This window comes from Rhea americana, unplaced genomic scaffold, assembly GCF_003343005.1.
Source record: "Rhea americana isolate MKP2758 unplaced genomic scaffold, rheAme1 scaffold_130, whole genome shotgun sequence".
Taxonomy (NCBI): Eukaryota; Metazoa; Chordata; class Aves; order Rheiformes; family Rheidae; genus Rhea; species Rhea americana.
The window spans coordinates 2,206,225-2,215,426 of NW_028185373.1; positions in this window are offsets into that span (position 1 = coordinate 2,206,225).

A 9,202-nucleotide genomic window follows, 5' to 3' on the forward strand; every position below is an offset into this window, starting at 1 on the left:
GCACAAAATAGCTCTTAAAGGGAATAAAAATAGCAGAAGAAAATGGGGAAGAACACAAAACCAAGCCTTGCACAATACTGTCCCCGTTCACTCCAGGTACCCAATTTAAGAAAAAACAAATCAGTTTGARGAAAGTATCATCTTGGATCCTGCTAATGCATGGACTTGATTTGTGATGATGAGAGAACAGTGCTGCAGCACACTCAGAATTATGGGTTTCTCTTAGTTTTTTGTTTTTGTTTTTTTTTTTAATCATATGACTAGTTGTAAGTTGGGAGGAAAGACAAAGAGGATATAAAAAGAGGAAACTTGTGCAAAGGGCTTTTTCTTCCTAGCTGGCTAATGACATTGAAGCAAGGTCTGTGTTCTGTTCATATCCCATCAGTAATTCTGAACAAAGCTTGTTGTGGCACCAAGAGTTATCAAACTTACCTATCAGTATTGCTCACTCTGACTCAGGATTTAAGAATGTAGGTTAAAAAAAAAGCACTATTGCTTAAGAACAATTTGATTTTTAAAATATTTCTGCAAGCATTCATAAATTCCTCAGCTGGAGTGACTAGGTCTCCAGCTGCTGCAACTTGCTGTGCTACAGGAGAACATACTACAAGAACTGTCTTTTTAGAACACAAACTTAGCACATATTGCTGCAATGCAGTTGGCACTTTCTAAAATGTCTGTTCTCAACCTGTAGGTTGAAACTGGTAGAAGATGACAATGAAAAACCAAGTTCAACAATATGACATCCTTTGCAAGGGTATTCGAGATCATCTTTCTCTACAAGGTGTTTTCACTGGAAAAGCTGGAAAAACTGATCTAGGAAGAACTCATCTACCAAAAAGCTATAACAAGTGCCTGCAAAAATTCCAATGCCAAACAGCAACTGCTGCATCTCTGAGCCCCAGCCTCAAGTCACAGCAGTTTCAGGAAACATCCAACAATTCACAGCAACTGCGTTTTGGCCAATTATTATTATTTTTTTAATTAATTGACTTCCTGTTTTTCAGCCTGCAAATAAACTTTCAGCTACAAGAATATCTCCAAAAGTATTGGAACAATTGCATTCAAAAAGAAATACTGAACACTTGTACGGAGGCACAAGTGCCTCAGGTGTAATACTGAATTTTCCTCCCTTCCAGTTTATTTCTTCCTGTTGGGAGCTCCATAACTGAATCTGATCAGCAAGAATATTTCTAGGATCAGATACTAAATCTACAGATCTATGTAACAGGAAAACAGGATTAATGTGCTGTCTTATTTTATTGCTTAGTTTCAATGTTTCACTGTAAGCTTGTATTTTCAGAGTTTTATAGTCCAATGTTAAATACTCTCTCTGGGATGAAACATAACCAGCTGATTTTAAGATGGGGGCAGAAATAGCTTTTGACAGATCAAATAAAGATTTTTTTTTTAAAGACTATTTTTGAGAGGAGAAATATATACATATCGTTTTCCACTCCTAAGAGAACACATTTGAAATACCTTGAAGTTTCTCGTAACTCTCTCCAGACAGGAATCTTGCAGCTTTGAAGTAGGGATCTTTTCATAATATTTGTACGTTCTTGCTTTTAATATTTGCATTTAAATACATCGAGAACAAAGACATTTCCGGATATTTTTCAAACAAAAAGCTGCTTTCTAGTTTAGCTTGCTATTTTTATGTCATTTAAGATTCCAAAACACTTTTATAACTRTGTTTATATAAGTTATATGCCAACATAATTGTACTTTTGGTAATACTATGGCACACAGTTTTGCCAYGTACACGTGATCTAACACGTATTATGATGTTGGCTTTTCTTTTTTTTTAGCTCATGGGGCAGAAAAGGACATGACAGAAGTTACTGTTGATATCTATGTGCTACTGATTTTAATCATATATGTACATAATATTTAAGTACTACACAAAGATTTTGCCTATGACTGAAGTACTGAAATCTATGTAAATGATATTACCAGTTTTTCAGCAGAATAAAAACATCCATGTRTTTTTTCTCAACTAATTCTTTCCCTTTTTATGGACATGCTACATAGCATCAGCCAAGAAGTGCAGCTGATATTATGTAAAATGTACAGAAGCAAATCTCCCAAAGCTTGCCTTTTTTAAAAAAATACCAATTACATGGTGGTATCTGGTACGATATAACTAATTCAAAAATGGTATTTTTCCTTCAGAGCAGCATCCAGGTAGAAGATAGTCCACCAAAAAGGAGGAAGAGAGAACAGAATCGCCCTTCTCAACTTTGCTAGGGGAAATTATCTCCCAGTGTATCACTATGTAGTGCGCACAAACTGACAAGGTCACAATTTCTCCACTACGATCTTAGATCCAGTCTCATATAGCAACTGGCACCATTTAGAAAATCGCTTCTGTCTCTACTTACATTTGAAAGGACCGAGACTGGCACAGAATTCRAAGATTTCTCTTCTAGAAGATAAACAAGTCATTGATTCAGCAAGTTCAACACTAAAAAGGTGCTAAAATGCCTGCCAGGGCCTACAGCCAACTTTAATGTACTCTTCTACTTAAGGATATTTACAAAGCTGAGAGCCTTGAAATATTTTTCTAATTGTTTTTGTTATTCTTCTCATTTCTATCTTCAAATCCATAAGATACTATACACTTTAAGAGTGAAAAGTTACAGGCAGAATATATGCGTTTTGGAATTCATTGCCGACTACAGTATTAACAACATGAGTAGTCTGTATGCTACCTTTGAATCGCTGATCTGTTGAAATGAAAAATCTAAATATTAATCTGCAATATATTGAAATTCATATTTAAGTGATCTCTCAAACTCACTTTTTCACTAGCTTTTTTCTAGTGAAAACAAAGAAAACAGACAATCAGTAACCCGATTTCTTCACTTTGTGCATTTAGCAATGCAGGTAGTATCCAGTATTATGCTGCCATCTGTAGTTTAAAGAAGAAAATGGATTGCACAGTTCAAATTGTAATGCCCATAGCATTTGTAGAATGAAAATAATCCAGACTTTCCTAGGGAGCAAGTGAACAACAGAAATGCAGTCTCAAATTTGTATGCTTGCATTCTAGTTTAAGACCAAGATTCAGGGCCATATTTAAAATATCAGTGAGACTTCCTTAAGAAGTCCTAGTTCAGAGTAGGTCCTAGTTTGCTGCCCTTCCTTCTCAAAAATCACTAGATACTTGTGAATAAAATCAAGTATCTATTCTCATAGCATGGACAATTATAAGAAAAACCAACAGGACATCAGCACTCTAAGAAATCAGCTTTTATTTAACTGTTTGAAGAAGAGATTTATGAGTCTTGATTACACATGTAAAAAGCTCTTTAGCACTCATTGCCAAGGCAGGTATGAGCAACTTGCAGGAAAAAGTTACGGGAATAAAATCTTCACATCCCAAATGTGAACCAACATCTTTTCTACTCTCAAGGTGACTTACAGTAAAATTGTCATGTTTTTGCTGAAAGTYTTCCATTTTAGAAAAGTGGAAGCAGGACAAATCTGATAAAAACAAAACTAGAAACCCTGCTTCCTGTTAAGAAAATAATGGAAAAGCCTTTTTTGACATAGAAAATCCTTTGAGCTATGGAATTTTTTTCTTCCRGAACCTGACACTTCCTGATTTTATTTACTTTACTTCTTCATTAAAAGGTTAACAGAACATAGAAAGGCCCCTTCTTTAAWTTGATTTTGATTGAAGTTCCAAAAGTGGATGACACTATTCTGCTACCTGCTGTAGATGTTACGAATACATTCATTTTGACCTTCTAATTTTGGAAGGTTATTAAATCACTGATTAGTCAGGTTTTCGTTAACAAAAATGTGTTAGTTACAGGWACTCTTAAATTACTGCCAGAATCTCCACATCTTTTCTGATAATTTTCATTTATAGCTACACTCTTTTACACATCTAAAGCTATAAATACAAAGATCTGGAAGCTCTTCAGTATCTGTAGCGCTGAAAGAAAGCTTCCCACGAACTGCAAGGGGGAAGAAACCACTGCATGCATACARAGAATGTTATTTTTCTGATAACTATAGTTCAAGATCATCTACAATTAAATATTCTGCCTTCAGTGAACTTTACAAACTCAAGACCTCCCAGTGAATACTGATCATGCAATGTAGTTTTCTCTGCTTGACATGGCCAGAATAAAGTACAGCATAGAGATGCCTCACTCCTCAGTTTCCTCTCAGATGCCAAATACAAGGAAGAGGAGAAAATGGATGAGAGGTGTTTAACTCCTATAAGGATGATACGGTCTGAAGAACTCTAATTATATYTAGAAGATGTGCATCAACCCAACTGATTGTCCAGATTTATTTTTTACTGTGAGTAGTACCAAAACAACCAGATCACAAAGTCAGAATCCTATTGTTTTGGGAGACTCAGTTGAAACAGGACTTTACAGGAGAAAGCACCTGAAGAAAAGAAGAGCAATATTTAATAAAGGTGTTAATACAGATACAGTTCAGGTGAAGCAATTAAAGCTGTGGATGACACACCTTTTCAAAACAGAGATACTAGTACTTCTGAAGGGGTTTAGAAAACATAAGCTTATATAAATACATATATATTTTCCTAGAAAAGTTACCTATTATTGACTACTCAGTACACTTGCTTGTATTAAAAACATCTTTATAYGTGAAGCAACATTGGCAGGCTTTTTGGAAAAAGTATTTAGACAATATACTCAGCCCCAAACAGGATTTACATTTAGTCATACTTGCATTTAGTCATGCTATTCTTCCTTGTAGCCCAGAACAACTATCTACTGTTTTGTAAATAACAAGCTGAAACACTGTCCTGAACTATAATCTCATTTTAGTCTTGTCTTGAATCCTACAAATCCTRTTATTGTGTTATCTCAAATTCCTTGACCAAAATCTCTTTCAAAAAGGCACTACTTGTATTGTGCCTAGAATACTTGGCATGATACCCTGCTATTAATGCAATATAGGCAAGCTACTTTTTTATTATACATTATCTGTTCTTAAATAGTATCCTCAGAAATCTATACTGTATTCAGGATGAGCGTTTCCATAAGCATGCTTTAGTTTTTTCAACTTTTCCTTCAAACTGGAGAAGGGACAGAAAAGTCAAATTGACATTTCTGTAACATTTCTTCCCTAAATTTAAAAAAGTGTTTTCTAGGCACTTCTGACAGGTTCCACCTCCACCCTTTCCTGGTCCAACAAAAAAATAAGCAAAAATTCCCTAGCTGCAAATGCCAACATCTAGACCTTCATACAACACCTCTTCCACATAAGTGTTTGTTTAAGCATCCTGTTCATTTCTAAAGCTTCAGTCTCCAAGGCGTATACTGCTTTCCCTGCTCCACCCCAGATGGTTAAAGGTGGAAATAAATAAATAAATAAAAATGTTGCTTTGCCAGCAGAACTAGCTTTTCTGTATGTTGACAGATAAATATTTGCAAGTCAAAAGGACACTTATTTTAGCGATGTGTACATAAATTGTTTCAGAGGCCTGATAAACATAACAGGTGCTTAAAGAGGCTTTCTTAACAGTCTTATTCACTAAGTGCCTACTACTCAAATATCTACTAAAAAAGCTTTTTCCCTTCTTTCTTCTTTTAGTCCTGTGCACAAAGTTGCATTTGAAAATAAATCTTAATGGACTGAAAAAATTGAAATCCACCTTTATATACACTTGTGAATCCCAATTGCATACCTTCAGGGCTAATTCTTTTGAAGAACAAAACCAAACAAAAAAGAAATCAATATGCAATCAATGGAATATCTAACAGGCATAAAGGTCCAATTTCTATTTCAACGTCAGAAAGGGGAAAAAATTCACATTGGCTTGTACAAGTCAACTGTTTTGTYCACAGTGAAACCTGTCAAAAACCTTGTTCTAAAAGTAGTTTCAGTTCAAGTAGGTGCATTTTGCCTTTTTTCAGCTTTAGAAGTTTTGTTCCGTCACTTTAAACAATTTTCTGTCTTTACTCAGCTATGCCATTTTTAGATGAAAACCAAGWACCCACATAAGAGTGCTGGTCACCAGCATTTTCTAACTTCCTTTTTTTTTAAAAAAAAAAAAAAAAAAAGCTAATTGTACAGTTCTGATCTCTGCCATACATACTTTTCTCGCTACTGTTGCGTTTTTTTCTGAGTATTCAAGAGGAGCTTTAAACATGCATCACAGAATCCTGTATTGAGATTTTAATTTTCCCCAAAGAGCAAATGTTATTSTGAAATAACATTTCACTTGTGAAAGCCTATAGTCTGATTCTTAAAAGTTCAGACTGAGTAGATACTGAGAAGCATACAAARCAAACAAACTAAATGCAAGTGACTAATAGTTCCAAGGCTAAAACTGTCATTGGGAAAGAGAAATCCAGTTTCCACTGCTCTACTAATTATAGACAGAAAGTTGAGCCCTATCACCTCACCTTCCAACATTTCTCCTCTAAAAAGATTTTTTCACTTTTAATGAAGGCTCTGCTGTAAATGAGGTAGCTTCAGATTTAAGGTCAAATGCACAGGTTTTAACTGAAGTAAGAACTTTGTACCAAAAGACTAGGTCCAGTAGGAGAGAGAGACTAGCTTAAATGTAGTTTCTCAAAAGCTAATTCTTCTGCAATCCTTCTGAACAATTAGCAGGACCGAATATGCCTATAACAGTTTCAAATTTTTTCTARAATCCTAAAACTACAATATTCCATTGATTAACCATTCACCTCTTCTCTCCCTCAAAATCAAAAGTTCAAAGTTCACCAGAAAAGAAAACCCACTCAAACAGAYCAGACAAAACAAATATTAGACAAACTTATGGGACCTTTATTCCAATTCAGTAATATTTGCTATTGTGTGTATTATTCTGGAATTTAAGCTGTAAGTAATGTTGCTACTGTTTTCAGAAATCTGTTTTAGCAGTACTACATAAGTGACCAATGCACCAGTAAACATTTTCACTGCAGAAGGATTTGTAAAAAAAGGAAAAGCCTTTATAGAAAGGATAGTGGTTTTTATTGTAGACTTAAAAAATATTGGTTTATGAAAGATACAAAATCAACTGTTGTAATTATCTGTTTATTTTACAATCTGTATGCCATCATACACTTATGGCTTTAAGATATTCTGTCCAAAGTATTTTAAAACATGCTTTAATAAAGTAATTTACAATTTCAAAATCGAGTACTTCTTTACAAAAAAAAAAAAAAAAAAAAAAAACTCCAAAACATTTACCTGAGAATTCTGTATCATAAAACTGTCATTCATTCTTAACTTTTGCAAGTTTGCACCTATAGAAGTCAACATGCAACTTGTAGGTCTACTGTATTAAATAAATATTTTTAAAATTAGATGCAGCTGGTTAGGCAAACATCTACCAAACTTCATCAAGTTCATCATAGGTTTAAATACACAATATGAATTTCATCATACCCCAGTACAAACTTACAGCCATTAATTCTGCACTGGAAACCCTGCAAGGTTTGATGGATGGAACTGGATGGACTATCACACTGTAGCAATTTTGTTAGATATTCTAGCTTCTAAAGTTGGTAATCACTGACCTGTCTTCCATCATCCATACCCAAGCAAGTCAGTGGTTTAAGCCACTGRGTATGTTTAAGACCCCAGCCAGTCAGTCTCTAAATATATGTTCCATCCTTTTGTAACAAAGGCATTTAACACAAGGAATTCCATTTCAGAGTATGCATATGATAGGACAATGATTTACTGTCATTATCCACGTCATTTCAAAATGTCACCAACTTTWAAAGAGATATGGATGGATAATAGGGAGGTTGGGGAGATGATGTTGGGTTTTGTTTGTTTTTTACTGTTTCTTGTTGGTTTGTTTTTAAATAACATAACAGACTTCAAAGCAAAATACTGCCCAGCATGGCAGCATGAGAGGGAAATGGATTAAATTAACTGGGAATACACAGATGCTGGAGAACAAACACAAAGAGGTTCATGAGTAACACCTTATAAAGGATYAACATATATAAATGCTAGTTATTTAACAGAATTTCATTTCAATYATTGGAAAATACATCCAAAGCAGTAGAATTCTCATGAAGTCTGTAATACAACATTTACTTCTAAACTTCAATTACTGTAAGCACTGTGATTTATGCAAGCTATGCTCCATTAATATAATTTTTCCCCTTAAAAAAGTAATGATATATGATGAAAATCCAAGATTATCACTGGACATTTGAATTCACTTTCAGTCCCATAGGTGAGGTAGTGTAGTCCCTTGTATTACATGCTGGTTAAGAAAAGCACTGTCAAAATCTGTCAATCTATTTACTTTTTATAAGTGGCCTAATATTCTTAATATATTTATTAATGCTATGTTATCTATAAAGAGGAAGGAAAAAAAGTTGACAAAAAGTTTCTTCAGTAATTTTTKTCTCATTGCAAGATAAAACTTCAAAACAGTATTTACAATAGTCCTTTGCTCTAGCTGCGACCTATTGTACATGCACACAAAGACACAAAAAAAGCTAATGTACATTCTGAGGTAGGAAATGAAGAATTCCACTGGCTTGTACAAAATTCTTCATGTTTTGTAAACCAGCAAAACCAAAAATGTTTTCCACTGTGAGGTTCAATACTTAATTCTGATGCAAGAAAAACATCTAAATAACAAAGCATCATCAGTATACAATATGCATCTGCTATAATGTAAAATCTGTAAGAAGGGATTACTTTCCATTGCTCTTATTTTAGTGGCTGAATTTCTTCCTCASAAAGTAAAAGCAGGAAATCCCTACAGCTCATATCCTTATCACACTTTTTAAATACGTTTATACTTAGAGCACAAGCCATTTGAAATATACTACAGGTTTATCCATAATAGCATCCTGAAGATTAAAATTCTGAAATAGATCTTTACTGGTCCCAGTGATCAGAGAACACACACATTTGTAGGTTACTTTAAACACAGCTAAGCACTRAAGTCAGTAAGAATTTGGTGCCTGAAACACTGGGGAGGGGCTGCRGGAGGGGGAATAGAAAAGAAAGGAAAACCTGCCCTTAGCCTTTCACAATACTGACTCCAACACATCACGAACAATGAGCTAGAAGGTGCTAGGACTGTAAGTCACTATACAGTAATGAGCAGCATTTTAACAAGCATATGGGATTTAGATGCTACAGCATCCAATGCACCCTGTATGAGCAAAGAGTTGCATTGGTTTCAAACTTTTGCCTTTCCCAGTCTGTTGTCACCCCTCCC